Source organism: Sceloporus occidentalis, unplaced genomic scaffold (genome assembly GCF_023333645.1).
Source record: "Sceloporus occidentalis isolate IW3139 unplaced genomic scaffold, rSceOcc1.0.p SCAF_6, whole genome shotgun sequence".
In the NCBI taxonomy this organism is placed as follows: domain Eukaryota; kingdom Metazoa; phylum Chordata; class Lepidosauria; order Squamata; family Phrynosomatidae; genus Sceloporus; species Sceloporus occidentalis.
In genome coordinates, this window is record NW_028316986.1 from 139,505,138 (window position 1) to 139,529,792 (window position 24,655).

Genomic DNA, 24,655 nt, shown 5'->3' on the forward strand with positions numbered 1-24,655 from the left:
AGGACTCAACTCTTCTGCCTCTTCTGCTTTTCATTCCAGCCTGAAATTCCTATTCATAGGACTTCCTTCAGGGAAAATTAATTTGGCCATATAGCTAACTCCCTGCAGAACCATAAGTACAAGTCTGTGGTGTAAGCTGATCTTAGCCTACGGCCATAACAAAAACCTGCTTTGTTAACAAACCACAATTGCAAACAACAGTACAAGCCATCAGCTATTGGGGAGATCTTGAAGACAGCTGAAGATATTGGAGAAGGAAAGTGTAGCAAGAAGAGAAAATCTCATTGGCCTGTTACAGACTGCCAGAATAAAGCTGCTTCGGGTCTCTTTGGAGGTATGCTGTTTAAATGATGCATGCACCCTAAGAATCTGGAAGCTGTACCAAAGCTGCACTCCAGTGCTTAGGAATGGAGTGTGGCTTTGGTGTGACCTCCGGACTCTTAGGACCCATGCATCATTTAAATAGCATACCTCCAAAGAGACCCGAAGCAGCTTTATTTTGGCAGTCTGTAACAGGCCATAGTCTTCCCAGAAGGTTTTCACAATCTGAAGTCCCAGAAATGAGAATGCAGCAGAAAACATGGACATCAAGCTAGTGTATCTGAAAAGTTGCCATATGTCTCCTGTATGAATGTAGCAGTTTGTAGTAAGAGACCAACTATTTGTTAGAAGTGTTCCTCAGCCCCCTCACTGTGTACATCAAAGCAATTTTTCCTTCCTCCAAATCCCTTTTTCCTTATGTGAGAGACTATCTTGTGGGCTGCCCTAGGACACATTCTGGATGAATGGAAGTATATAATTATTTTTAAAGTAAATAAAGTATGGATTTTTATCAGTAACATGTGCTCTAGTTGGTATGTTTTTTTTAATATGCCTATCCCTCCACAGACACCTTACTGCTACAACCTTGACATAATCCATCAGGTGAACCTGTAACAGCCTCCATTCTTCTCCAACCAAAGGATGTTTACATTTTAAAAATAAAATTTAAGATGCCTGCATAGAATCTGTCTAAGTCAAACTGGATAATTTCATGGGATTATTGTCAATATCTCAATTTCAATTGTGGATCAGATGTGGATGCTCTCCTGCTTCCTACAGACTTTCATTTCACCCATGAAAGCTCGCAGCTGTTCTGTGAGAATGCAAGTGAATGTGAATCACTGATGTGAAAAGTTGCTGTGATTGCATGGACACATGAAACAATATTGATGGGGTGAAATCTTGCAAGGCAAGCTTTTTAAATCAAATCTTGTGTCTATCCACTGGGTTCCTTTCTCCTACTTCAAATTCCCATATCTATATCTATATATCAGAAAATGTCTAAATTATCAGGTGTATGCCTATAGTAGGTGGGTGTTCATGCTAATCCTTGTAAAAAGTGAGAACTCTGTTTGCCTGACTATATGCGCTTGTGTACGTCCATGACCAGTAACACAGAATCAATCAAAGCATACCTGACAGATGGCCATCCAGCCTCTGTTTAAAGACCTCTAAGGAAGGAGACTCCACTACACTCCGAGGAAGAAATGTGTTCCACTGTCAAACAGCCCCTACTGTCAGGAAGTTCCTCCGAAAACAGATTTTTAGTAAGCTGTAAAACAGTTCTGGGACATATAAAGCTCACCTTTGAGGTAAGTTGTTTATCAGTCTCCAAATTGGATAACAGCCCAAAATTGGAAGACACTCCTGGCATCCCTACCAGTCTATGGTGGGAGTACGGGATGATTTTCTATTTTTTCTTTATTCTTTTTCCTTCCTTCGTATGGGACCTTGTTTAAATCCATGGCCAGTAACATCATCCACAAGAGAGCTCAATAAATTTTACCTCTCTTAGGATCCATACACAGTGGCGAGTCAGCCTCAGTATAAGGAAAAGCATTCATTCCTACAATGGAACAATTAAAGCAGCAATTCTAATCATACTGTGAAGGAGAAAAACTCACAGGACACAATAGGACTTACTTCCAAGTAAATGTGCATAGGGCTTAACTATCAAAAGAAAAGAAAATCTCTGCCACAGCCAGATACAAATAAACAACGATACTGAAAATCTATATTATTATAATGTATCAGTACAAGCCACCAGCTAGTGACGTTTATCTCTAGAAGACACTAAAGCACACACTCTAAAGAATAATACAGTAAGAATATGACATTCTTGCTCTTTATTGTGGAGAGATTCGAGGGTGGGAGATTGAGAGACAGAACCTTTTTCTACTAAATTCTGCTTGATATATCTTCTTCCCTGTCAGTTCCAAAGGAAGGAGCTTAACAAACAATACTAACAAAAATGCACTTAATTTTCTAATCATGTTACTACTAGAAATTTGGCTAGGCCTTCTACTCTTTGCAAACAGTGATTTATATTATATTGCAGTGGGAAGTAACTGTCATGTCAAAAGCACTCATTTCAATGTAATGCAAGACCTTATTTTTAAAGGCAGATAACTTACATATTAAAAAAAATCACTTTCTATGCACACAAAATCAAAACCAATGTTTGTCTCTTGAAATACTGAACATATCACATATCTTGTTTCAATATTCATTGGAGAGTCTTAAGAGTCATGTCCTCTACTTAGTGTTCTCTCCTATACAAGCTCTAAGACCCTGAGCTTACCTGACTATGAGAACTGCCTCCCTGCTCATTCGGGGTTTAATCGTGAAACTAGAATAAAACCCTGACTTGGCACTATGCACATTGCAGAACATCTCTTTTTATCTTTGTGTAGGTTTCCACCAATTCACCCCACTGTATCAAGATATCCATACAAACCTTTTAGATTATCTCAGTCTAAGAACAATCTCTGTCTGGGTGCATCCAGTTGGCCTATAAATACCAGAAAGTTGCAGGTTTTGTTCCCTATCTGTCTGTCTAGCCAGCCGGCCATCTATTTGGTGATCCATTTTTCTATCAGCTGGTGGTATGATCAGAGACTTTTTGAACTAGCTGTCTTGGTTGGTCTATTTTAGCTCTGGGAACGAAATAGATAAGTTTACTGACCATAGATTTCTGATGTCGCTGAGCTTTCAAGAAGCAGCCCGCCCCTGAAGCTTTCAGTGACATTGCAGAGAGAAGGAAGGAGGCATTAGAGAGATCAAGGAAAACACCCCTACAGATAAACCAAACACAGCTCTTGAAGAAGAGTTGGGAAGGGAAGGGTGAGTGAAAAAAGAAACATAAACTGTGGATCTGAACTCCGGGTGTGTGTGTGTGTGTGTGTGCCATTTTGAAAAGATAAATCCCAATAAATAAATGTTTTGATATGAGATCAAGGATATGCATGTACTATTAGAAACAATTAAAACAAAATGTCCTGGGAACTCTTGGTACTTTCAAGCAGTATGTCTGCTTGCCGCTAGTTCTCTTTTGTCTCCTGCCTCTTTGTTTAATGATTTGCAAATTTAGTAGCTAGTCCTGGAGAGTTCAACACTAAGCATTTTCAAGTGTATGGAAAGGCTGCAATGAGAAACAGCAAAACAAGTAAGCTATATCACCACCACATGCATGGATTTCTCTGCATCCAATTGGGAAAAAATCATTTTCTATAGATGTTATGGATTTTAACTCCCTTGCAATTCTCTCTCTCCATATTTACTCACCCCCAATGAATGTGGGGCGCTTGTCTTATTCACTGCTGCACTTTGAAGTATTTTGAACACAATTTTCTGGGCTTAGCTACAAAATATGTTGTACATTCAGTCGTTTCTGGGTTTTTCTCACCCCCTTCTGAGTAATATGGCCTGTAGCAGAAATTAGATCAGATAGAATTAAATATATGGAAACTCCAGGATGTTTAGCAGCACCAACATATAATAGAATATCTATGCTAACAATTACAGCTGTTGATTACATGGGCATCTATAATTCTTTAGGCTGAGGAAAGTTGGCAGAAGATTTTTGAGATATGGATTCTCTCTCTCTCTCTCTCTCTCTCTCTCTCTCACACACACACAGACACACACACACACACACACACAGTATTTCCACACAGAGAATATACTTGAACTGTATCTGAGCCTGCATATGCAAATCATCATTAGCAGAATTCCAACTTACATACATCTTTATGCTGATATACAACTTCCTTACTGTACATGGTTTGTGGGCAGCTGTCTCCTTCCAGATATTTTTGGACTACAGCTCCCTCTATGCTGGGTTGTGTACTTAGAGGAAAGATGTATCTGAAACATCAGAGATGTTTTCTCTTTTCCTATTCTACTGAAGCTGCCCACAGAGCCTCTTATTTGTTGATAGCAAAGCACAGAATGTTTACCCAGGGCATGTATCCTTGTAGAGGTCTACAGATCGGAACTCTGTACCCTCCAGATCTGAACTCAGAGAGTTCAAAGAATTTGTCCTTCTGGAACAACACATGACTAGGGCCTGTTACAGACTGCCAAAATAAAGCTGCTTCGGGTCTCTTTGGAGGTATGCTATTTAAATGATGCATGGGTCCTAAGAGTCTGGAGGTCACGCCAAAGCCACGCTCCATTCCTAAGCACTGGAGTGCAGCTTTTGGTGCAGCTTCCAGATTCTTAGGATGAATGCATCATTTAAATAGCATACCTCCAAAGAGACCCGAAGCAGCTTTATTTTGGCAGTCTGTAACAGGCCTAGGTAAACATAGGCTAGGGGATTAGGGACCCTCTTCTTGTTGCAGTTCCTAGTTGCATTGTTCCCAATAATTCCACTTCTGACAGCTCCCCAGGTTTTTAGATGTATTTTAAAATGGGGAAAGGTTCAAGAGAATCTGACCCTCATTTTGACTGCTAAACCATTCTCTTCCCCCAATTATCATAATCCCTTATGATTTAAAGTGGCAAAGGAACAACAAATCTGGGCCAAATGCTTCAGCCCACGGAGTCTGGTTCTGAAAGTGAAGCCAGCTGTACCATTGGAGATTCCTCCATCCAGCTAGAAGCCACCCTGTCCCACAACAATAACCCCCCTACCTTTCAGAATATCAAGTCAGACAGTATAACCAGGTGAATGGGTGCAATGTTGGGGAGAGGGGTGAGTAGTAACCAAAAGCTATTTCCTTTTCGACTTAATGCAATCATGTCACAACCATTACATGAGAAAGGGACTGTTGTAAAATGTGCATATGTATGAATGCATTGGCACAAAATTACAGATGGATGAGCTTTATTCCAGTTTTGTAAGTTTTGCTGCATTAGACTATTCTGCCCCACTTCCACATAAATCTGTGTGTGTTTTTTTTTAAAAAAAAATGCATGAAATGTACATCTAAATGCCCACTTAAATAAGTATTTTCTAGTTTCTCCTTAAGTAGGCATTTTGACTTTTGATACATTTTAATCCTAGTTGTTAGGTCAGAAACTGCATTGCACCAAATTAGTAAAATTGTATTGAAATTTTCAAGAATGAACTCCTCAAGCCTCTCCACATTTAATGTGAACAGGTGGATCACCACTTATCTACCCATAAATCATAATTTCATATTTACCTTTAAATTAAAGTGTTGTTGTTGTATGCCTTCAAATTGTTTCCAATTTATAGCAACCCTAAGGTGAACATATCATGGGGTTTTCTTGGCAAGATTTGTTTAGAGGAGCTTTGCCATTGTTACCATCCAATAAAAAATACTAGACCTTTAGAAATTGTGACTATCATAACTACCTGAAATAGTCTTAACAACCAACTAAAGTGGGGAGGGACAATAGCACCTTCCTTACAGGGTTTATAGGGTGTTGAAAATGCTTTTATCAGATTTCAGAGGACACATTTGATTGTAGTATTATATTTTGCTTGACTAAAGAAAGGAAAGTATCATTCACACACTCCAGTTTTGCACGACCCCAGAAAGAATATTGCCAAGGGATAAACAGACCATCATAAAAATCCATTCTATTTGATTAGGTATTTCACAGCCTGCACATCGATCAGAGTTAATACCCCTTTTAAATATATATATAATTTCCAATTCAGACAAAGACTTAGGACGTGTCCTCATCTGTATTCTACAGAGAACAGAAAGCACAGAGATCTGCACAGATGTCTCATTTCAGGGACAAATAAGCTGTTCTTTCCAGTCATATGAGTTTCAGATAATGCAGGATTAAAAATCATATATTGCTTTTAGTGTTCACTGTCTTTCCTCTATCACCTACATATCCCTAGGTATTTCTGAAGTACAGGATATAAAACAAAATCAGAAATACCCCTATGAGATCTAGTGAACTGGAACCCTGAAGCCCCTTCATTTCCATGTTAGGGAAAAGGCTTGGAGAGATTTATTTTAATCCAAGATTTATTTCTGTACTTTTGACTAGTATAATTTTCATATCAAAGAGATATAGACTACTTTTTTCTTTTTGCACGTATAACCATATTCCTAGGCCTGGTCATGATAAGAGCATACCAACATGCTGCTCCAATCTCCAGTATGCCTTCTCCAATGGTAGCTCCAGTCTCAAGAGGGTAACTTAAATTCAAGGCTAAAAGAAAGCCTTTGAAAGTTCCTGACCAAACCTAAGTAAGGGAAAAGACAAGCCCTTTTAAAGACAACAAGTGAACAGAGAGCACTGAGTTCTGACCATAGAATGACCTGCAAACCATCCTGGGCATGTAAGAAAAAATGCATACTTAAGCAGCACAAAAGACAGACAAATAAAACACCTGTCAAAAAGAAAGATTCCTAGGTTAGAAAAGTTGGCTGGATAATATTTTAAATATTTGCCATTTAAAAATGCTTTATCATTCATTTGTTCTTGAACTTTAGAATACTGAATATGGATTCCAAGATCCATAAGCCTGAGAGCAGGGAATTGTCTAATTAAAAATAATAATTGTAAGCCATTCTGATAGCCATTAGGGCTGAAGGGTGGGATATAAATACCATAAATAAATAATAAATAATAGATCCGATTTCAGCAGCAGTGCCCAACCACACTAGGGAGTTTATCGCATGCACTTTTCAGCCTGATCCAGGCACAGGACAGGACAGGACTGGGCTGGAACGGGGAGAAACTAATTTTATTGCACACGGACTTGCTGATGTGTTGCTGCCAGACCATCACCTGTCCCCCAGCCATGCTCCTCCTGGCAATTTTGGTACCATGGAAGCTTTCCATAATACCAAAATCAGTCGGCAGAACATGGCTGAGGGACGGGAGATGGTTGGACGGCAGCGCAGCAGCAATTTCATGTGCAATAAAATCTGTTTTCCCCCATTCCAGCCCGATCCCATCCTGTGCCCAGATCAGGCTGAAAAGTGCATGCAATAAACTCCTAGGTGGAGCTCAGTTCTCTGTCTACGACCATTGTGACAGTACAGAAATAAATATGTTTGAGACTACTTAAATTGTAATGGCTCCATGCTGTGCAGTTGTGGGATTTGGAGTTTGCTGAGGTATTCAGGCTGGTCTGTCAGTGATCTCTGCTCTTTCAACAAACTACAAATAACAGGATTCGACAGCATAAAGCCATAATGATTAAAGTGGTAGCAAACTGCTTTATTTTTGCAGTGTGGATATATTTTTGGACATGGATGTGCAAGCATCAGAAGCTGAGGGATGCTTTGACACTCCAGATTTCATAGGACCACCTGTGATTCCCCCATAACAACAACAAAAAACATTCATGTACATAAAGGGTGGTTGGAGGCATGGAGGAGATACACACACACACACACACACACACACAGAGAGAGAGAGATGCCCTCAATGCCTCCAACCACCCTTTATGGAGTGGAAACATTTCTACTATGGTTTTGCTCCTCGTTGGCCATTTTCAGCCCAAGACAGCACCTTTCTACAACAGGAAAATACCAAATGCTCACTTCCTGCTCCCTTCCTGTTTTAAAAGAATCCACTGCTAAGCTTAAAATTATCTGGGGTGGTGGTAGGGTATTTGAGTGCAATTTCTTTAAACAAAATACAGAATTGACTCCAGAGGGCCCTGAGGGACACAAGCAGCTGTGAGAACCACATGCAACTCATAGCTTACACTTTGCCTACTCTGGTGTGGGAGTCACGGAAGTCCAGTCTGTATCGAAAGCACACTGGTTTCATTGCACATCATCGAGAACTACCGTAACCTTTTTGGTACTACAGGATAAGGTCCTCTATAAGACTGTGATCAAATGGTTGTTAATGACGAATGATTGGTTTTAAGCTTTGTAGGGCACACTTCCTGTAACTAAGCTAGTAACCGCAGACATTGTATTATGATTTCTAAATATGCTAGATTCCAGTCAAGGCTTGGGAAGGCCCCACAGAAACACCTTTATACCCGAATGCCTCTTTGCAGACATTGACACTGTTTGCAGGGATGGTATAGAGTGAGGGGCTGATTTCAGTGCATACAATACTGGGACAGAATTAACTTGTCATTACACTCCTTGCCTTCATATATTGCTTTTACTCTTTTTTCCTAGGAAATGAATAGGGTTAATAGTGCAACACTATATTGTTTTGGACTATGACTGGGCCACAATGATGGCATAAGTATACTGTGAGACTGTTGAAGTACAGACTACTAATTATTTTGTCTCTTCTTGTTAAGATGGATGTTTTAAAAATACAGTGAAAAAATAAATAGGAGTCTCTGAAATTTTATTAAAAAAATATTTCCTGGCAAGTATAAAGAACCTGCAAACTAGAAACTCCACCAGCATAAATCTGAGTGATTCCTCTTTATATATGGTTTTGGCCTAGCTGCTCTACCATAAGCATTTATAGCCATCTTTTTTTCTTAGACAACATGGATGTAAAAAAAAAAAAAAAAACCATGTGCCTTATCTTGATCAATGCTGTTCTTATGCCATCTGCCAATCTGTAGTCAATTTGGCTTGAACCTATATACTTGTAGAATGTCTCTCATTATCGCAACAGGTATCAGCTATTTAGCCCAGTAGCACCTGTTCCTCCAAGTGATTAGGAACAGAGAGAGATAAGCAGGCACAGCTTTCAAAGTCTAATGAGAGAAGATGGAAGAGCTTTTAAACATGAGGCATAATATGGGATTTCCTTTCACAAAGAGATACTTCAGAAATATGAATATCCCTTCATACAGTGTACTTCTCTCTGATTCTTTATCCAGCAATAAGCCACAACTTGGTTGCTGCAGCTTATGCATCTTCTTTCTTTTTGTCTTTTTGTCTTTCAAAAAATAAAGAAGAGGAGGGGGAGGAGGACAGGGAGAAAAAAGAAACCTTTTTTTTTGTTCTGAACTAACCTTGGGGCTGTACAAACTGCCCCTTTTAGCGCCAGATCGGGGCCACAGCAACCGCACGCCACAGCCTCGATCTCAGTATGGTGCCATAGCTGCTAGTGCCCCAGCTCTTCTGCACTCCTTTGGTGCTGTGTCATTAATATTTTCTATTCACAGGTCACAGGGATATACAGTAAACAGGTACTCCAACCACTTCTTTCTTACTTCCAATTATCCATTATGGGTTCAGGCAGCACGAAATAATTGCTTATTTGATCTCTGTTTACTAATTTTAGGCTGGAAAAAGTATTATGGAACAGGACCCACATGTTTAACAATGTAAGTTACAGAATGAAGAAAATGATAGTAGCTCAATATTGTTTTGCTATTTTGGGTGGCTTGATGAGATGATACACTGAAATACTGTAAACTGAAGTTTGACAGCAGCTTCTCCAGGTGGTACTGAGATGACTGGAATGTCTGAAAGTAGAGTGTACTCTAAACCACCTGCTTCTTAAAATAACATGCAGGAGAGCAGTAGGGTTCTCCTGTTCGCATGTGCTGTGGATCAACACCATATTTTTGTCCATTGCCTACACCTGTTTCTTTCTTTCCTAGAAATGCACCACAGACCAGCAATCAAAATATATTACACCATCACTGATTCACAGACCACCATTCTGAGTAGCACTACTCTAAACAATGGCCAGAATTCTGTGTCAGCTAACCATGTTAGCTACCTACCTATACAATGTCTCTTGGACCAACACCTCAATCTTCAGTTACCAGGCAGTAGCCACTGCAAGCAACATGGGTTCATTCCCATTTATTGGGAAGCAGCTGACTGATGTTTCCACCCCTCCTCATGAGTTGCAATAGACAGGTGCTGCCTGGTACATGGAGACTGCAGGACTGTCACAGTACCTATGCATTCCCTATGCATTCCCTAAAGCAGTGATGGTGAACCTTTTACAGACTGAGTGCCCAAACTGCAACCCAGATCCCACTTATTTGTTGCAAAGTGCCACATCCCTCTGGCTTTCTAGTAATAAACTCTGGCAAATTCTGTGCTAGAGTGACAGCATGTGTGCCCACAGAAAGGGATCTGAGTGCTGCCTCTGGCATGCGTGCCATAGGTTCGCCATCACTGCCCTAAAGCAATGAATATGTAGGGATCATGAGTGCGAACCAGTTATGAATGTGTAACTCTAGGTTACACTTTTGTGAATGTCTTCATGAATTCCGTCCAATGCTCTTAACACTGGCCCATTTCAAAGTATATATGAGCAATTGTTCATAGGTATTTAGATTACAATTTAAGCCAAAGAGCAAGTTTATGTGCACAGCAAACATGCCTTTTCCCCCTTTTTCTTTTTTGCTGTCGTCTTTGACATCCGACAGCTTCACAATTATAAAAAAGAAAGAATTTATTTAAAAGAAAATCAAATATCCAGCTTCATGTCTTTCACAGTAGTCCCTTTTATCTGCAGTTCTCATTTCCTCTAAATCTTTCATGCCAGTCGGCAGGAAGTGAGAGAAGGAAGGCTGTTAGTGGTAAACAGAAAACATAAGCATAACAATACAGGAGAGTAAAAAAAGAAGGAAGAAAAAAGCAGCTGGCTGATCCATAAGTATATCACATAGGCAAAATATATTTACAGCTTTTCCCTTGGACTTCTTTTATGGCTCCCTGCAACAACTGGCCATCAGCCCAGGCATCTATTATCCAACTATTGTTATACTTCATTATGGATGCATCTTTTTTTTTTATGATTTCCTAATGCTCTTTTCCCAACAGAAATGAAGTTATCGCTTTTCTACTGATAAAATTGTTACAGTAACAACACTAATCTATTTACCTTCAGGGAATCCTAAGCTATAGCAGCAACTCTTAAGTCTTTATAGAACTCTTTTTGTGTTATCTCTTTTTTATATTTTGGAAAATTTGCAACTTAACCATTAAAACTGATTTTCTTTACCTGTTGTTGGATAAATACTATTGTTACAACAAAAGTCTGGAGTAAACAAACAAAAAAGGTATAAAATATTTTTATGGAATTTATCAGAACCTTATATTCTCATTAACTTTGGGCTCAATAATTAAGTAAATGGAGCAATCAGAATGAACAAATGTTTGGTGAACCTTCCCCTTGCTAGTTAGACTACTGCAATGCACTCTACATAAAATAATAATAATTGTTATTTATTTATTTATTTATTTATTTATTTTTAGCCCACCTCTCCATGCAGATTGAGGCAGGTTACAATAAAATACATGGAGTTGCCATTGAAGATAACACAGAAGTTGTAGCTAGTACAAAACAAAATAGCCAGAGTTTTGCCCAGAACACTGCCCAGAAACCATATAACATAACATCAGGCTTCAGGGAGCTGTGCTACTTGCCAACAAGTTTCCAGTCTGAATTCAAGGAGTGGCTGGTCACAATATCCAAAGTCCTAAACAGCTTCAGACTTCAGCACAGTTTTCTATATATGAATGGTTCGGGTGTGCTTGAGGTCTACAGAAGGTCCCCACGAGTAGAAGCAATACAACATGGGAGGATATGGAATATCCTTCCCTAGATAGCTTGATTGACCAATAGTAGTGTCATTCTGTTGTTGCTGTGTGCCTTCGAGTCATTTCCAATGGATGGTGACCCTAAGGCGAACCTATCATGGGCGTTTCTGGGACCGAGAGCTTGTGACTCACCCAAGGTCACCCAATGAGTTTCCATGGTCAAGCGGGGAATCAAACCATGGTCTTCAGTTTGGAGTCCAACATTTATTAAAGCCTTTGAAGCTTAACTGATTTCTCCCACGTTTGCATATGTGTTATGGTTTTTAAATTATCTAAAATCATTTTAATTAAATTGTCTTGTGTAACTTGTCAATTTTTAAAAATGTTTTAGTCTATTTATTTAGACAGTTTTACACGGTTCCTCTTTGTGAGTGGTAAGGAGTCAACCAACTGTCTTTTCCCACCTTGAGTGAAATCAGCCACATATCAGACAGTCAGTGGGAATGCAGCCCCCATCTTCATGCACTCCAGAGCAGTGTGTGTGTGTGCATGCATGTGTTTAGTTTAGTTTATTCAGTTCAGCTTCTTGACTTCCTCATGTGAGGCAGTGCAGTGAGAGTCAGGGATGGGTATACTAAGTTGGATTCCTTAATGAGTACCTTTGAGGTACCAGATCATGAAATAAATGCTCACCTGGGGATGTCCTCATAGCTGTCTGGTAAAGAGCCTCTCCAAGGGTGTGCTACTGTGGAAGGTTGGGGGCTGCATGAGCCCCCTAAGAGGCCCTTGCACCTCCTCCCACCAGATAGATAGATATGGGGACATTTTCACTATGTTCTGGATTTCAAAAAAAAAGCCTCTCCTGGGCCTAAATGTGGGGGAAGTGTAGCTTATGCAACCACCTCCATTTGTTCAATGTTGCATGCATTAATATGTGTGTGTGTGTGTGTGTGTGTGTGTAGATTTATTACAATCAACTGATCAAACAACACAAACATCAACCAAAAAACATCAATCAATCAATCAACAAAGATCACAATAAATCATCAAATTATAAAAGTAAATAATAGTTTAAATTTCACTTATAAAATTATATTAAAAATAAAAATAAAATTTAAAAGTATAAAATCATTATAAATGTATGAAATCATTGTAACATTTTTAAAGACTAAAAAATATTATTAACTTTTGAGAAACCATCTTACGCCGACAGACCATTGCCGCTGTGCAAAAACTGGCTACCCTTGTTGTTATTACTGGGCACTAAATTACCACAGTCCTTTTGCTTCCTAAGGATAGAGACTGGTGTTGATACTTACAACAAAGATAACATGCTGTCCTGCTAGGTACCAAGAGTATGTCTAGATTTTTGTGTGAAATGTCACTGAATGTTCCAGTATACACAGAAGTATACTTGCAGATGGTCACCCTGGCCGGGTCTCTCTTTTAATTGCTGGCCCTCAACTGCATGGTGCTGTTACCTAAAATTCTGAAGCTTAACAAACCTGAGACTCCAAAGCCTGCTGCTTTGACCCAGGGGGGCCAGATGTCCTAACCACAAAGGAAGACATAGCACCGCAAAATGTAGGACATTCAAGAAAAATGTAGAATTATTACAAAATAAAAGTTAAAAACACTAATATAAATATGAATTCATGCTTCTTAGTTATGCTCAAAATGGAGGACATTTTGGAATTCTTTTTGGAGAGAAGGTTGAAATGTAGGACATGTCCTGGAAAAGGAGGATGTCCAGGCACCTTGCTTTGACTCATAAGAATCTGTCTTCTACAGAGTCAGACAACATGTCCATCTAGCTCAGAGCCGTCCACACTAACTGGCAGAAGAACCCAGGAATCAAATTGAAGTTTCAGTCCAGTATGGAGGTAATTCATATTGAACTCCATGCAATGATACTTTATTCTAGCACTAAAGCTTGATCACTCACTATTACTTTGTCAGGGTAAAGGTGAGATAACTGAATACGTTACACCACAGGCACATAGCAGCTCCAGGGTTTATCTTCCAACGAACATATTGGTTATATATAGAGAAGACAAGTCATGATCGCTTCATCACTACTATTCTTCCTGCTGTGCTCACTAAGACTTTTATTTGGTGTCTATTGTTCCCAGCTGTTATGATGATAAAAATTCAGAACAATCAATGTTTATTTGCCATATCATAAAGCCAACAGATGTTCTAAGGTGTTTTCCCCCCCATATATATATATATATATATATATATATATATATATTTTAAAATCCCATAGTCTGTTTCTATTTAAAAGCAAAAGAACACTTCATGGGAAATTAAACTTTAAAGAATCTTTTCAGTTCCACCTTCTTCTTCTATATAGTGCTTTACACAACAATAAATTATGTAAGTGATCCACCTATGTAAATGGTATATTAATATCGACAACTGAAAAAGCAAGCCTCTTCTTTTGCTTCTAGTTGCAAGTGATACTTTTCTTCCCAAATACATTTAGACAGCCATTCTCTTCCTGGCTAGATTTGTGAATAGCACTTTGAAGGATATTTTAGCTCCTGCAGTGACAAAGGCCTATTTTCCAGAAACAAGTATAATTTACTAATCTGATTTATGAAGCAATTTCCACAATGTAATAAAATAGCACTGTATAATATTATTACACAGGGATGTGTATTATCATTGAGAATGCTAAAATTTTAACACTTGGGAAAATCTGTATTATTACATTTTATGATGGAACAAAGTAGATCAGGCTAATTATCCCTCTTGTTTCATTAAAGCATTATGCAACTGTGAAAGCATAATGCTGCTGTTATTTTTCCCACTATCAAAATCTGTTCTATTGCAAAACAGAATTATCGTATTAACTTCACATTGTCCTAGTAGTGAATGATGTGCTTTAGCATTTTTACAAACCGGGATCTCAATAGATGACCCTGGATATAGCACATAGTTCTATAGGTCTGCATCCGCACTACAGACATAACCCAGTTTGACACCACTGTAACTGCCATGGCTCTATCTTGTGGAATCCTGGGAATTGTATCTTGTGGAATCTTGGGAATTGTAATCTGACAGAGAAGGCTAAATTTCCCCCAAAACTACAGTTCCCAGAATTATATAGCACTGAGCTAATGACAGTTAAAGTGGTGTTAATCTAGATTATTTCTGTAGTGTGGATGTAGCCTAAGAGGGAAAGGGTTTTTAAATGGAATTATGAACATTGCCTTCACAAGGCTATAGTTTCCAAGACCGTTTGGAAAGACTATGGAGATTTTCACACGGGGACAGGATAGGGACAGGATCACTCTCTTGTCTACAAAAACCTACATTATGACCTTCTTTCTCTCAGTTAGTCTCAGAAGTGCTACACTATCCCTTTGCATATAAATAAATGCATAACGAATATTAAAAGATATATTAAATATATTAAATAATACATTGTTCAACTCTTTAAGAAATGCAGAGTAGAGTCAAACTGAGAGAAAGAAGGTCATAACGTAGGTTTTTGTAGAGAAGGGATTACCACATGCAGTTTTTAAATCATGAGTACAGCCAGAAAAATGGGACTTTGGTGATAGCACACAGTGACGCCTCTGACCCATAACTACTGTGTCCCTGAAGCCTGGCTAGGGTATTCCTTTGACAGGAAATCCATCAGTGAGCTTTGCAGCCCTTAGGTGCAAAATGTTGTTGCTGGAACAATTGTGATATTGGCAGTCATGTGTCCCCCCCCCCCTTTCTCAAACAAAAGCAAACAAACAGCTTCATTTATATACTGCTTCATACTGAACTAGCAGTGTCTAAGTGGTTTACAACTATCTCCAAGAAGGCTGATTGACTTTATTTATTTCTTTTCTATTTCTTTTCTTAAGTTCAAATTGCAGTAGCAGAGCAGAATGGTTTGAAAAGGTGAATTTAAAAAAAAAACCACACAAAGGGTAAGGCAAGATGGCAGGGTTAAAGAGGATACAGAAGAGAATGTGATGGCAGAAGCAGGCTGACTCATGCCCGCTCCTTTAAGGGGGGGAGAGATTATGTATATATAGAGGTATTTTAATCTTTTTACACCGCTTTGTTTGTCTCGACAAAAAGCAGGATAAAAATAAAATTATTATTGTTGTTGTTGTTGAGCTGGGAATCAAACCCTGGTCTCAAGAGTTGTAGTCCAACACTCAAACCACTACATCACATATTTGTTGTACGATAGGGCTTCTTAGCTGTTATTATGATAAAGTGATAAAAATGTGGAAGTTTCAAGATCAGTGGAGTGATGAATATGCTCTGGGTTTTTGTCCAAACTTTAAAGGATCTATCTAAGGCATGTACTTGAGACACAGGGTTCACCACCTTTGGGGCATAGGCTTCACTTTGCAGCCACCAGCTTGCCACCTTGTACAACTCTTTTAACATCTGGATAAACTCAGAGTGGCTTCACTGCGCCACCTCTGTTCAGCCACCAACCTGTGGCTACAGGCCTACAGGAAGAGCAGTAATCCTTGTTCCAATGATGGAAGCTAGCTCATCATTAGGATGAGCTCAATGGATTTCACCCACTAGTGCAGATTTACTGTAGAGGTATCTGAAGTTCAGTTGCTGCTGTAACCTTGTGTTCTTTACCACACACAGGGGATTATGCAAATGTCTATTTAATAGACATCAATAAAATAAGTGCTTTATCCAGAGCCAATATTAATTATAAAAAATGGCTTATTCTTGTTACTTTTATGTCTTTGTGAAACTGAAATGAATGTTATATATGCTAATCAGTACAACATTAGGAAAAGACACTATTGAATGAGTCAATGAATGGATGGAGTATTTTAGTAAAATAACCTCCTTTATGCAAATAGATTAGTATTTCATATTTGAAATGTTTCTCAAAAATGTGTATTCTGTACTTTAATGAATTAAACGTGCACTTTATTCAGCTATGAATGTGTCTGCAGGATCAAGCACTTTTCTTTGCAGCATATTAATGGTGGCAGTGAATAACATTTCTGCACTTAACAATGTTCTTATCAAACACTTACATAGCTTACATTCCACACTTATGTTAAAGAGAGTCTGAAACAAAAGGACATGTGTGTAAATGTGTTCAGCATGGAATTGTAATAATGTTCTCTTGCTGTTCATCCTATGTTTAGGTTCACTAAACCTTGAAGAAGTCCCTTGCACCTTTACAAAAAAGCTTTAATCACAAATTTAAAGATGGCTTCTCTTCAACAGGTGTGGAGTTTTAAGCAATGAAATGATTTACCATGACCATGCAGGAGGGTCAAAAGTCGTGTGTGGGGGTAAATTGTGCCCCTGCAACCAGGCTTACAAATTGAATCTGTTTGCTCCCAGTGATCAATCACAAAACAAAGCATGAATGCATGTGAGGAAAACCATGTGCTATGACAAAAGAGAGAGAGAGAGAGAGAGAGAGCTTTTCCCACTTGGGGGACCACCTCTTCAAAACACATGCTATGTTGTATCATACAGTTTGACCCTTCATTGCTATCAACTCAACATTCAAATTTAATTCATTCCAAATTGATAATTTTCATGTTGGCAAGCCTTCTGTACCCTAAATCATTACTAAAGGTAAAGGTATTCCCTTGACATGAATGTTTAGTCATAATCAACTCTCTAGGTGGCAGTGCTCTGTTACTAAACTGAAGAGCCAGTGTTGCCCAAAGACTACTCCTATGGTCATGTGGCCAGCATGACTGCACAGAATGCTAAAAATCACCACTACACATGTGCATTTGTGGAGAACAGGAAATGTAGATGTGGTGTGGTATGTGACAAGCAGCAAAAGTGGAAGGATTAAAGTTAGAGACAGTTTGGTGTACTGCTTTGAGTGCTGGATGACAACTCTGGGTAGAAGACCCACTGAGTAACCGTGGACAAGTCAAACTCAGGCAAAGGCAAATCCCCTCTTGTCAAGTCTGGTCAAGAAACCCCATGATATGTAGGTTGGAAACTATCTGAAGGCACACAAGAACAAATTTAGAGCAATTGACCTCAAACTGTGGGGCATTTATGCATTACATTTAGTGGATGTTTGCTACCTTAATGTGTTTCAATACATTTGATAAATTAATTGCCAATTTGGTAAGTGGAATAGTGATCTCCTCAACATACATATTCTCATTCCTTTTAAAATGTATCACAGGAATATAATATGTGGTTGAATATTTACCAATATAGTCCTCTTCCTGTATTTTCCTATAATAACTTAGTTCAAGAGTAAATCAGGTGTAACAAGTCTGGATAAGGTGACTTTTTAACTCCCCTTAGACTTCCCCAAAAGGTTATGTTGCTCAATGGCTTGACTAACTGAAGGGGATGGAGGAAGAGTTGGCTTCCCTTTCCGTACTTGAAAATAAATATTTGAGATTATACAAGTGACTTATTGGGATCAAAGAGCTCTACAGTCAAATTTCCCTGCAAATGTGAAGATCATTGGATAACCTTGAGCCTCTCACTCTCTCTTGGCCTTACCTGCCTCAGTTGTTCTCAGTATAAAATTAATGAGTGACCAGTTTGCGTTCCTTCAAGGAAAAGTGGGGTGCAACTGCAGTGGAACCCCCCCCCCCCTTATCCACAGACTTGCCATCCACGGATCTGAGCATCAGCAGATGGCAAGCCCATGAGGGGGGCAGAGGAGGAGGAGGGGAAAGGGGCAGTGTGGCAGGAGGAAGAGGAGGGCAAGGTGAGGTGGGAGGAGGAAGAGAAAGGCGAGACATGGCTTAAGGTGGGAGGAGGAGGAGGAAGGCATGGCGGGAGAAGAAGGAAAAGGAAGCGGTGGCAGGGTAGAGGTGAAGGTGGTGGCAGGAAGAGGAGGAGGAGAAGGGAGGAGAAAGAGGCAGGAGGACGAGGAGGCAGCTCCTCCAAAGTACCATTGTCTTCAATAGTAGCATGGCCACATGGCCATCCCACCATTGAAATCAATGGGACTTGAGCATCCATAGATTTTGGCATTTAAGAGGGATGGTGGCCCACTGTATTATAAAATAAATAAACACAGACTGCTGAGATGAGCATTTCACAATAGTTCAAGTGTATATGTTATTTATTCATCAGTAGTATCAAAATCAACATGTTTATTTGAAAAAAATAAAAGTGGACCAAAGTCAATTATCCCATAAGTAGCATTCATAATCTATTTTCTAGTTATTTGGAACATAGTCCCTAAATGCATTTATGAAGAGATCCTGACTTTCTTTCTTTCTTTCTTATTCGTTCACTATTTTCTATTTTCTACTCTTTAACTGAGCCATGGGAAAGAGACAAAAGCTGTTATTGATAGATCAAATGGAATATTCTGAAGTCTCTCTTAAATTTAAAGAATTATATTCTAGCATGAGACACCAATCTGTTACAGCAAATCTAGGTGAACAAAGAAATTCCACCTCAATTCCCACATGCCACTGCTTCATTTGTAATCCTGCCTCGATCTGTAGGGAGAGGTAAGTAATATACATTATTTGTTCATTTATTTATTATTATTCTTTTACTCATCAGATTATTCAGAAACTATGGCCTGGTACAGACCACCTCTTTTCTCACTGGATTGGGGCCAGGGTAACCTCACCGGCAGCTTTGTGGCCCCAATCCATCATTTTTCCAGGCCAAAGAGAAGCAGCAAAATGCCTCTTCTCTTTGGCCTGGAAAAGAGGTTGTTTGGGAATGCTGCCAACACACACTCACACGGCTGATAAGAGCTTGCTGGGCAAAAGGTCATCAATGCCAAATGTCACCCAATAGAATAAGCCACTAGCCAGTGCAAAGTTCAGGATTACAGAGAGCAATACTACCAGTCCAGTCTGAGCTCAAGAGTGCCAGAGGGTTGGTCAAAGTGTCCAGTCTGAGGTCAAGGATTCAAAGGCAATCAAGGGTCTAGGAAGCCAGGAGTCAAATCAAGCAGCATTCACTAATGAGAACTAATAGTCTCTGGCAAGAGAGCTCAGCATCTCCCAGTTGCCTTATATCTAGCTCCCTTATCACAGCTGCTGATTGCTTAATGAGCGTTTCTCAGCAAGCCTCTTGGAACGCCGAAGGCACGTCTCTGGCTAAAGGTAGGAACCTCAATGCTCTGCTGTTCTATGTCTCCCAAGTCTGACACTTCTACTGGGGCAAAGCTGGGCTGCTGAGCCCCAGGCTCCACTGGAGGAGATCCCACAGAGCTAGGGTCTGGCTAAGCCAAATCCACTGAGGCTGGGAGAGCAGAGCTCTGGGACCTGGCAGGGCAGAACTGGGTCCTGGCACAGCCTCAGGGTCCTCCTGCACCTGAGGAGCCAAGTCCTCCTCCAAGTCCTCCTTGTGGTTGGCCATGACATCGGTGCCTTTGCACCTTAGGCACCAACGGCACCCTGGTGCTCAAGAGGAGAAAGTAGCAGCCGCTGCAGCCCCTTTCTCTTCTGCATCATTGGTGCAGCCATTTGGTTGCCACACCAATGATGTGGGGGCCCAAAAGAAGCTCTGTTTTGTAAGCGGCCTGGGGCAGCGCAGACACATCACACGCCGTGCCATTTGGATGAAGCCATTTGCATGATGACATCGTTGTGTGCGCCATGTGGACAGTGTCACATAACAGTGGCGCCCCCCACAAGGACTAGGGTTAGGGAGCGTGCAGTTGGTTATTATTATTATTAGTTTTGCCGGGAGCACACTGCTTTATGGAGGTGTGTACTGGCCCTATGATGATATTTTTCTGAATGGAACCTCTGGAAAAACATTCTGTCAGAGGTTGCTACATTGAGTTAGCCATAAGGACACATGTCATTTTTTTTTTTTTTTTGATAAATCTATAAACAGATGCTGAAATATTGAATAACATAACAATTTTGTTTGTTTCTTTGTTTTATATGAAGAAATGTCAGTTCCTCAATTTATGTGATCATCTGATAACCAAGAAGCACACCTAAAACAGTTCAAGCAGATTATGTTATACTCTGTTTAAAATGGTACCCAATAATGATATAGATTAGATCACATTGAAGATGGGGGGAAGTGTTTGTAAAAAAAAAATAGAAAGAAGTTCAGAAATCAGATCCTCAAGTCTATTACAAGCTGATCATAACCGCTACTGAATTTTAGTTTATGTTATAATGCACAGGTGTGGATTACACAGGCTAGAGGCCGTACGAGTCCCTTTAACCTTCTTTTTGAGTCTTCTGCTAACAATCTGAACCTATACTGAACTGGCCACTGTAATTACAACACAAAAGCATTTACAGGATCCAATTTTGCCTCCAAAATGGATTGCGGTGTGGTACTCAATAGCTTTGAGGGGAGCACTGAGACCTCTTGATCCAAGGATCTTGCACATTCCCCCGTCATAATGTCTTTGTGATTTATCCACGTCTGCTACTTTCCCTTCAGTCCTCTTTCCCACATTTTTATAACTTTACAAAGCTATGCATGTTTGGGGAAGACAACAGAATCCAAGAGCAACTTTGCATTGCTGATGTAAAATTATCTGAGAAGTATATGATATTATTGTTCACAATGAAAACACTAGCACATGTCTGAACCTGTTTGATATTTCTGGAAAATGTATCTTTTTTTTATTGCTTTGACAAATTATCTTGAAAAGGGTGAGCTACTTCAGCAGTTAATTTCTGCCTGGATGTTCAGAGGCACTCCCAAAACAAAACAAAGCCAAAACAGAAGCATTGCATTGCATTGTCTTCTTTGCATCCACCTTTTCCTGAAAATGGTTTACAAATTAGAAAGAAATTCAAGTAAAAACTTCACTAATATCTCTTTCTTGGGCAAAGTTCTAAAGCATGGCCTCCCAGTGGCCTTCAGCTCCAGGGACTCCTGGTTGAGAGTGATTTTCTAGACTCATTCCAATCTGTCTTCAAGCTTGGTTATGGGACAGAAATACCTTTGGTTACCTTGGTGGATAACTATGTATGGAATTGGAAAGAGGGAGCATGCCCCTGTTGATTCAGCTAGACTTTTGGTGCCAACAACCATGGTATCCTTCAGTGAGAAAAGGACTTCTTCAGAAGCCTCCAAAAGAAATCATTGTAGTTGAAAACACAGAACCATAGAGTAGAAACCTATTTACAGTACAAATTCTCATTGAGGCCAAAACACATTGGGCATAAATAGTCAAACATCTCAGAACACATGGAGCTTGTCTCCTCACGGTTTTCTACAGAAGAAAAATTGCCAGTCATTTCTTAAAATGAGGTGACCCATGTTCACATCTATGGATAAACTTGGGGGGTGTTGCAGGCTGGAGAAGGAGTGAGAGATTAAGGAAGCATATGGAACATTTCATACGTACTGCAAAACAAAGCTAGGAAAGTTGTGCCCCCAGCCCAGTATTGTTTAACTGCAACTGCCATTACCCATCACATTTGGATATGCTGATGGGAGCTGCAGTCCAACAGTATCAGGAGAGCCAGATGTTCTCTAGTTCTGAGATAAAACCATCACAAATTGCTCTGAAAACAATCTGAATAAATGAAGATGATGTATATACTTTAAGGCAAAATTCTATTGTAACACTCACTTTGAATTTTTTCTTCCTTAATTCATTACATTAGTAGTAATTTCCCCCAAATGGTTAACCAAAGTAAATAATAGCTTTTCCATCATTTCCCTCATGCATCCAACACTGAAGCAGCAGGGCTACCTTGTCCCAGAATTAGCTATTTTGGCATCAACTGCTGAGCAACACAGCATGTGCCATCAATTCATCTAAATGTGTTACAGCAGATCAATACTGAATCTGTAAAGCCATTTGTTCTTTGACTTTACATGGCAAAAAACATCGCCTTAAAAATAACTCAATTTTCTCCATCTCTAGGATTAAATGGAAGATCAACACTATAAAAGTAAACATGCAGTACAAAAGAGCAGAGTATTTGAAAGAAGTTTCTCTTTGAAAGCTATGGCAAATTTCTGAACATTTCATTTTACAGACGCTTCTCCCATTGAGGTGCGGGAGAAATGAAGTCACACATTCCCATGGGGTAAAGAAATATTTTAATGCCAAATTGTGGTGGTTTGGGCTTTTTTTTTTTTTTTAAGATGATGCAACAGCACCAAATCTCAGCATGGCCCATTGGCCTACTATAGTTAAAGATTTTTTTACATGTATACTTAGCAAAGCATTGGATTCCTCCAAAATTGCAGATACCACATCATTGTGTGTGGATTTTGAGTATATCCAGGATATTCATTCTACAGATTTTCAAATTTTCATGGGTGTGCAAATATTAATAGACTAAGGGATGAATTATTGCATGAAAACCAGAAGTTGGTGTGGACAGAGCACACATCTTCCTTACCATTTACACACACATCTATCTCTGTCTTACATAAGAATGCAACAAGCCATGACAATGTACTATTTTAGTAGTAAACAAGTAATGTACTAAGCTAAACTCTCTTTATACATGTACAAAAGATAATGTTCTCTTCTTACACCTCAGAATAAAGATGGCTCTCTAATCCAGGGCTAGTACTATGCAAATTGGTGCATATTTTGCACATCTGCATCAATAGTTAAGTGTCTTCACTTTCCTATACATATTAGCCTCTATTTGCATCTATTCACCTTCTCTCTGCTGAAAATATGCAGCTAATAAGTACATGTGAAATGGATAGACAGCCACACATGCAATAATGCATATTTCTGCAGATTTTACCTGATATTCTGGTAAAAACCACAATGCCTTTACCATGGAGTTTAAGGAGTCTCCCCCCCCCCCTTGCAAAAAACCCAAACTCCTGCAAATGACATCTGGCCAGATTTAACCATAATGAGGTGTATTTAAAATGTTTAAATTCTTAAATTATTCACAGAGCTCCAGACTCTTATCAATCAAATGGACAATGCTTATATAACATCAGTCCCCTTCTTCAAATCCTTCCTTGAAACATACCATTGGTGTCCTAATCTCCCTCTTCCTCTCTGCACTCTCCCATACAGATACCATTGCCATCCATGTACATTAAAAATACAGATCACTGTCAAAACAAAGAATGAATGAGTAACATACTAGAAAACTATACAAGGGAAATGTTTTATGTGATTGAAAATTGGGATTAGGAATTAAAACAAGGTTTGTCTTCATTAGCTGATTGTTGGCATTAATAATGCATTTGGATGGTGTGATGCATAATAGTATCATCCCTCTTTAACAAAATATAACAAAATGCTTTTGAAATTCACAGCAGATTGCACCATAAATATTTTTAATAGCTTGTCATTTATTCACTTTCTGTAATTAAAGCCAGCATCCTAAAAGCAATACTGCAAACATCTTAGGCGCAAACTGCCACCTTCAAAAGTTGCAGGTTCAAACGCACACACCAGCTGGTCATATAACACAATCACAAGTGTATCAGCCAGAATTCAATAGGGCTTACTTTGACGTAAGTAAGCCCTATTGAAAATAGGGCTTTAATCTGTTTTAAAACAGCAGCTTTAATCTGTTTTTACTTCAATACATGTCCTCCAAAAAAGTTTCCCTAGAGCAACAAGCCTAGCAATTGTGGGTTCCAAATACACACACACACACACACACACACACACACAAATATATATATATATAGTTTAGAATATGAGACAAATTCTTTATAGACCAGACCATTAAAATATTCACAAACATTATATAAAAAAGCAATTCTTGTTTACTTTTTGTATTATCCCATATTCTTGAGGCTTCATTCAATGGAAAGGATGAGATAATAGGACAATACAACTTTCTTGTATATTAGGAAATTGTACCATTTCCAGAAAGTGGTGAGGTTGTGGATTTTCTTTAGCACCATTCCATAACATAATGGAACATTTTTTTCTGGCCTTATTCCAACCACTTGCCAAAGTAGTTTTTCAGTGAGATAAATCTAGTAGCACAGAATTTGCTGCAGTGCTGAATGAAAGAAAAGTTGATCTCTCCTTTCAGAAGAGCAATGAAGGATGGTTCCACAGTTCTGGGACCAATGGG

At 39.2% G+C, this 24,655-nt stretch overlaps 1 protein-coding gene across 3 annotated transcripts in view; it reads right to left on the reverse strand.

Annotated features, from left to right (window-relative positions):
- CSMD1 (CUB and Sushi multiple domains 1) overlaps positions 1-24,655 on the reverse strand; it is a 1,238,710-nt gene that overhangs the window by 431,445 nt on the left and 782,610 nt on the right. The gene's annotated exons all lie outside the window — the stretch shown is intronic.